The sequence below is a fragment of the Sphaeramia orbicularis genome, chromosome 13 (assembly GCF_902148855.1).
Source record: "Sphaeramia orbicularis chromosome 13, fSphaOr1.1, whole genome shotgun sequence".
Lineage (NCBI taxonomy): Eukaryota > Metazoa > Chordata > Actinopteri > Kurtiformes > Apogonidae > Sphaeramia > Sphaeramia orbicularis.
In genome coordinates this window covers 11,533,957-11,541,456 of record NC_043969.1, presented here as the reverse complement: position 1 = coordinate 11,541,456, position 7,500 = coordinate 11,533,957, and positions in this window count along the sequence as shown.

Genomic DNA, 7,500 nt, shown 5'->3' with positions numbered 1-7,500 from the left:
GCTTATACATGTTATACATTCACAAAAATACATTTATTCAACATTTGTGAAACCTCCTGTAATTACACAAGATATTTGTCAATTAACAAACAAATCTAAGCAAAGCAAAAAAAAAAAAAATTCATGTTTTTGTGTGTGTAGTTTCATCAGGAAAGTAATTTGCGTCATATGCTGACATCAATTATACACTGTAAAAAAAAAAAAAGTATGAAAAACAGTATTATTCCAGCAGCAGGGGTGGCAAAAAAAATACTGTTAAATAAGGGAAAATAACCATCTCATAAAAATATGGTAATTTCCCATAATTAAACTACAGTTTTTTGGCCTAACTTTACTTGAGATTTTGCTATTTTTTTTTGTTGTTGTTGTTTTTTTACTTTTTAATGTTTAATAAAGAATATTTTCATGTTAAACAATCAAATTACTTATAAATAAATATATAAATCATTTTCAGTGAGACTAAGTTGTACAATCCACTGATAACACCTGTATTTGGACAGTTTATCAGTGCTTATACATGTTATACATTCACAAAAATACATTTATTCAACATTTTTGTTGTGAAACCTCCTGTAATTACACACGATATTCCTCAATTAACAAACAAGTCTTGTTCAACTTACAGAACAAATACTTCTTTAACGGTTAATTGCCAGTAATTTTATCTAGTTTTATTTATTTATTTATTTTTTACAGTATTAAACTTTAAATTAACAGTTTAATCCAGGGGTGTCAAACTCATTTTGGTTCTGGGGCCATATTCAGCCCAATTTGATCTCAAGTGGGCCAGACCAGTAAAATAATCACTTAATAACCTATAAATAATGACAAATCCAAGTTTTTCTTTTTGTTTTAGTACAAAAAAACCCCAATTAAATCATGAAAATATTTACATTTTACAAAAAAGATGTGAATAACCTGAAAAAACAGAAAGTTCATCTGAAAAATTAGTGCAATTTTAACAATATTATGTCTCGACTGATTATTTATACATGTGCATTTACACACAATGTTACATAAACATTTAGTAACAGGCAGAAAATTGTTAAAATTGTGGAGTTTGGAACTAAAATTTGAAAAATTTCTACAATATTACATCTCTTATTATTACAGATCACAGTGGGTCCATAAATGCACAAAACATTTAGTAACAGAGTAATTGCACATTTCAGGTTGTTCATATTTGTTTTTATTTATGTATTTATTTGCATTTTATTGTGAAAGAATAGTTTTGTAAATGTAAATATTTTCACAGTGTAATGTTATTTTTTTCACTTAAATTTTTTCCACATAATTTTTCACAAAGAAAATCTGTAGTTGTCATTATTTATGGGTTATTGTGTTATTTTTACTGTAGATCACATTGGTCTGTATGTGGAACCTGAACCAAAATGACTTTGACAACCTGGACTGTTCAGGTTAATTTTTGCACTTTCATCCTGCAGGGCCGGAATGAAACCTTTGGCGGGCCAGATTTGGCCCCCGGGCCACATGTTTGACACCTGTGGTTTAATCTCATAAATAGAAAAGAAATATTTGTGAAATTATGGTACATTTGCAAATGTATTTTAACTGTATTTTTCTGTGAAAAATGAAAAAATTTCTTTAACCCTTTCATGTATACAGCTATTCTACAGCTGTTCTCTTATATATTCATGGATTTTTTTTTGTTTGTTTGTTTGTTTTTGCACATATCTTTATTCAAGTTTTAAGAGACTACATATCTTTTCTGACATGAATTGGTAACATTGTGTAGATCTCCCCTGAGCATATTCTCACCCCCACAACTACAAGCCCCCCCCCCCCCCCCCCCCCAAGTTTTCACACAATTTATCTGTAAATACATGTTTCTTCGTTTTAAAAATTAAATGCAAGGTGTCCAACTGAATGGACATTTTTGCAACTTCATGTAAAATAGGTTCATAAGATCATTTTTTATTATTAGTAGTAGTAGTTGTATGTCTTTTTTTTTTTTTACTTTATTTTTTGTTTTTTATATAGTTTTTATTTAATTATTTATTTATTTTTCATAAGAACATTTTCAATTGCGTTGTTTTTTTTTTTCATGCCTAAAGAGAAATAAAAACACTCAGGAAAAAAAAAAAAAAATCTTGATTAAGGTTCTCATAATTCGTGCATGAAAGGGTTAAAAAAATAGGAAATTTTTTGGTTATTCACAGTTACAGTTTTTTCCTGTTATTTTCCATTCGACATGGAAAAATCACAGTCTATTTTTATCATGTCATTGATATTTTCCTGTATCTTAAAAATACTGGAAAAATCTTTAAATTAAACAGTGAAAATTCTGTTAAATTACAGATTTTTTTTTTTTTTAAGTGTACATCTGTGGAGAGGGCTGCGGTAATAAACTAAGCTAACAACTTGTATGGGTGTATCTTTAGCGGGATAAAAATAAACTGTAAACTCCCTCTGTTGGCAAATGAGGTAATTCACACACAGCATAAGCTAATCAAGTTATAGGTTTCCTCCTGCTTCCATTCCCTGTGTACTATTCCCATTATAGATTAATTATGTGCTCTCTGGTTCGCTTCGCCTTGTGAGGATTGTAAGGTTCACTAATCTAATGACACAGAAATACACGATCCTGACTGCTGTGCCAATACGGGCCATGTACCTACATAGATCAAGATAATGTGCCTCGTGTGCATGTGTAAGCCAAAGCACCTTATCGTGTATGGGGTGGGTGGGGGGGGTGGGCATCCTTTATTGATGTCTGATCTTTGAGCAGAAAAGAAAAGGTATAGACTATTCTGTGAAATCGTTATGTTCCTTTAATTACTTGTAAGACTGTTGGAGTGCTTCTACTTAATGGAAGAGCTTAAAGATTAGGCCGGTTCATGGTTTTGTTAATGAAAGCATGGTTACTAAAAAAGAACACAATGGTTTTTTGGGGGGGTTTTTTTGCTGCTAGGGCTACATCAATGTTGAGATGTGCCTCCTTTTTTTTTTTTTTTGTAGTTTTTCTTCCCTTTGAAATTAACCCATAAAGACCCAGTGCTACTTTTGTGGCACTTCCAAAATATGTTTTTCTCTTTAGCGTCTGGTTTTGATCAACTCGATGAGTAAAGTGTCGTGAAATAACTTTTGTTATGATTTGGCGCTATATAAATAAAACAATTTTTGGCCCCAATATTTTATTAAAAATGCATACATTTTGGGATGGTTCAAAGCAAGAGTATAATTTTTTTTTTCCATTTATCTGAGGTCATCATTAAGTACATCCCGGGGGGATGTATGTCTAGATTTTTCTTTTATTATTGGGTCTAAAGAGCTTGAAATGTGCCAGGTACCAAAATAAACCCAGTTTCATGGAAAGACCCAAATATCATTAACTGATCATAAACCCAGTGTCTCCATCCAGTCATTGATCCAACTCTATAGGTTTTACTGGAGAATCAATGCTGTAGAAGATGACGGTGTTTCTACAGTAACTACAGAGCCTCTGAACATCCAAATGGGTCATATCCGATAACTATGAAAATACGACAAACTGTGTTTTACACCAGTTATTTACATGGATTAATAGGATTAAGGCTCATTTATGCTCATTTATATCAAAATCAGAGGAAACTGAAGGAAATGTGACGTTTTTTAGTAAAATTTATCATTAATTGAACATAAACACAGTGTCTGCATCCACTGTCATTGATCTAATTCCATAGGTTTTACCGGAGATTCAATGTTGTTGAAGATGACAGTGTTTCTATGGTAACTACAGAGCCTCTGAACATCCAAACAGGTCATATCTGATGACCGTGAAAATACGACAAACTGTATTTTATACCAATTATTTACATGGATTAATAGGATTAAGGCTCATTTATGCTGATTTATATTAAAATCAGAGAAAACTGAAGGAAATGTGACTTTTTTTAGTAAAATTTATCATTAATTGAACATAAACACAGTGTCTGCATCCACGTCATTGATCCAACTCCATAGGTTTTACCGGAGAATCACAAAAATGACTGCTGTTGCAAAATCGTTTGCAATTTATACATTTAAGTGGGCAGGTTCCGCATGTAATGTGAGTGGACACGATGGGTTACACACAAAACCTGGAATGAGACTAAGTTTCATGAAAAACCCACATGTCTGGATTAGAAAAACCACTAGGATCGTCACATTTAAAACACAGTGTCTTGATTTATAAGACAATTTCAAGCCATGTTTTCAAGATACTGACTAACTAACATCTAGGTAGTTTTTCATGTCCCAATTTTGGTCCTATTTTTGGCCCCAATATTTTGTTAAAAATGCATAAATTTTGGGATGGCTCAAAGCAAGAGTATAATTTTTTTTTTCCATTTATCTGAGGTCATCATTAAGTACATCCCGGGGGGATATATGTCTAGATTTTTCTTTTATTATTGGGTCTAAAGAGCTTGAAATGTGCCAGGTACCAAAATAAACCCAGGTTCATGGAAAGACCCAAATATCATTAACAGAGCATAAACCCAGTGTCTCCATCCAGTCATTGATCCAACTCTATAGGTTTTACTGGAGAATCAATGCTGTAGAAGATGACGGTGTTTCTACAGTAACTACGGAGCCTCTGAACATCCAAATGGGTCATATCCGATAACTATGAAAATACGACAAACTGTGTTTTACACCAGTTATTTACATGGATTAATAGGATTAAGGCTCATTTATGCTGATTTATATCAAAATCAGAGGAAACTGAAGGAAATGTGATGTTTTTTAGTAAAATATATCATTAATTGAACATAAACCCAGTGTCTGCATCCACGTCATTGATCCAACTCCATAGGTTTTACCGGAGAATCAATGTTGTAGAAGATGATGGTGTTTCTACAGTAACTACAGAGCCTCTGAACATCCAAATGGGTCATATCCGATAACTATGAAAATACGACAAACTGTGTTTTACACCAGTTATTTACGTGGATTAATAGGATTAAGGCTCATTTATGCTCATTTATATCAAAATCAGAGGAAACTGAAGGAAATGTGACTTTTTTTAGTAAAATATATCATTAATTGAACATAAACACAGTGTCTGCATCCACTGTCATTGATCTAATTCCATAGGTTTTACCGGAGATTCAATGTTGTTGAAGATGACAGTGTTTCTATGGTAACTACAGAGCCTCTGAACATCCAAACGGGTCATATCTGATGACCGTGAAAATACGACAAACTGTATTTTATACCAATTATTTACATGGATTAATAGGATTAAGGCTCATTTATGCTGATTTATATTAAAATCAGAGAAAACTGAAGGAAATGTGACTTTTTTTAGTAAAATTTATCATTAATTGAACATAAACACAGTGTCTGCATCCACGTCATTGATCCAACTCCATAGGTTTTACCGGAGAATCACAAAAATGACTGCTGTTGCAAAATCGTTTGCAATTTATACATTTAAGTGGGCAGGTTCCGCATGTAATGTGAGTGGACACGATGGGTTACACACAAAACCTGGAATGAGACTAAGTTTCATGAAAAACCCACATGTCTGGATTAGAAAAACCACTAGGATCGTCACATTTAAAACACAGTGTCTTGATTTATAAGACAATTTCAAGCCATGTTTTCAAGATACTGACTAACTAACATCTAGGTAGTTTTTCATGTCCCAATTTTGGTCCTATTTTTGGCCCCAATATTTTGTTAAAAATGCATAAATTTTGGGATGGCTCAAAGCAAGAGTATAATTTTTTTTTTCCATTTATCTGAGGTCATCATTAAGTACATCCCGGGGGGATATATGTCTAGATTTTTCTTTTATTATTGGGTCTAAAGAGCTTGAAATGTGCCAGGTACCAAAATAAACCCAGGTTCATGGAAAGACCCAAATATCATTAACAGAGCATAAACCCAGTGTCTCCATCCAGTCATTGATCCAACTCTATAGGTTTTACTGGAGAATCAATGCTGTAGAAGATGACGGTGTTTCTACAGTAACTACGGAGCCTCTGAACATCCAAATGGGTCATATCCAATAACTATGAAAATACGACAAACTGTGTTTTACACCAGTTATTTACATGGATTAATAGGATTAAGGCTCATTTATGCTCATTTATATCAAAATCAGAGGAAACTGAAGGAAATGTGATGTTTTTTAGTAAAATATATCATTAATTGAACATAAACCCAGTGTCTGCATCCACGTCATTGATCCAACTCCATAGGTTTTACCGGAGAATCAATGTTGTAGAAGATGATGGTGTTTCTACAGTAACTACAGAGCCTCTGAACATCCAAATGGGTCATATCCGATAACTATGAAAATACGACAAACTGTGTTTTACACCAGTTATTTACGTGGATTAATAGGATTAAGGCTCATTTATGCTCATTTATATCAAAATCAGAGGAAACTGAAGGAAATGTGACTTTTTTTAGTAAAATATATCATTAATTGAACATAAACACAGTGTCTGCATCCACTGTCATTGATCTAATTCCATAGGTTTTACCGGAGATTCAATGTTGTTGAAGATGACAGTGTTTCTATGGTAACTACAGAGCCTCTGAACATCCAAATGGGTCATATCTGATGACCGTGAAAATACGACAAACTGTATTTTACACCAATTATTTCCACGTATTGATAGGATGAGTGGATCAACAGGTACTCAACAGTTTAGATCAGTAAATAGTTTCGGTCGTCGGTGGCTGTTTGGGTCGATTACGGGTTAACTGCGAGGTAAACATTGTGTTTTTGTGCTAGAAGAGCATCATGATCTCAGTTTAGTGTCATTGTAAAGTGTAGAGCACCGTGAAGCCAATACTTGACAAGTTCAAAGAATCAGTTGAACCCTGTCCGCGGCATGTTTACATCCGCATTCAATTACAGCCCTTGGCAACGCAACAGAAACCACTCTCGCCGGATAATAAAGCTAAAAACCAGTGTCTTTGAAAGGCCGAGATAAGACCTGAATCAAGATTAGAGGTGGCCAAGGTTAATGTGAAGAGGCAGGATCTACTCATGCTAGGTAAGAGGATAATTGAGCTCTTGTAGAGTGGCGATAAAGCCATTTTTAATCTTGCAACTCTTTTTAATGCGAGCTGGAAATACCTGTGCATTTTTTTAAAGGAAACTAAGCACTCCCATATGATAGAAATAAGAGGAAAATAGGGTTTGGGATCGCCTCCAACTTCTTAGACTCCTCATTCTCACAAGGTCAGGGTGGTTACAGCAGCTCCAAGGGTAAGAGGAGGAGATGTGTCCGGCAAAATACGGGTGATTTGCTATTTAAAATTTTACGATGCAATCTGAGAATCCTTGCACAGGAGTTGCAACAGCCGTTTGAGGCGAGTGGATTCATCTTAATTGAGAAGAAATTCATCCGCTCTGACATTCACATTGAACTTTGAGATGAAAGATTAATGATAAACTAATGCTTCTATCAGATTAATCAAACGATTTGAAGATTGAAGTTGACTGATTCCTGGTTTTGGTTTGAACAGAATAATTACTTTTTTTCCCCCATTTTTTTT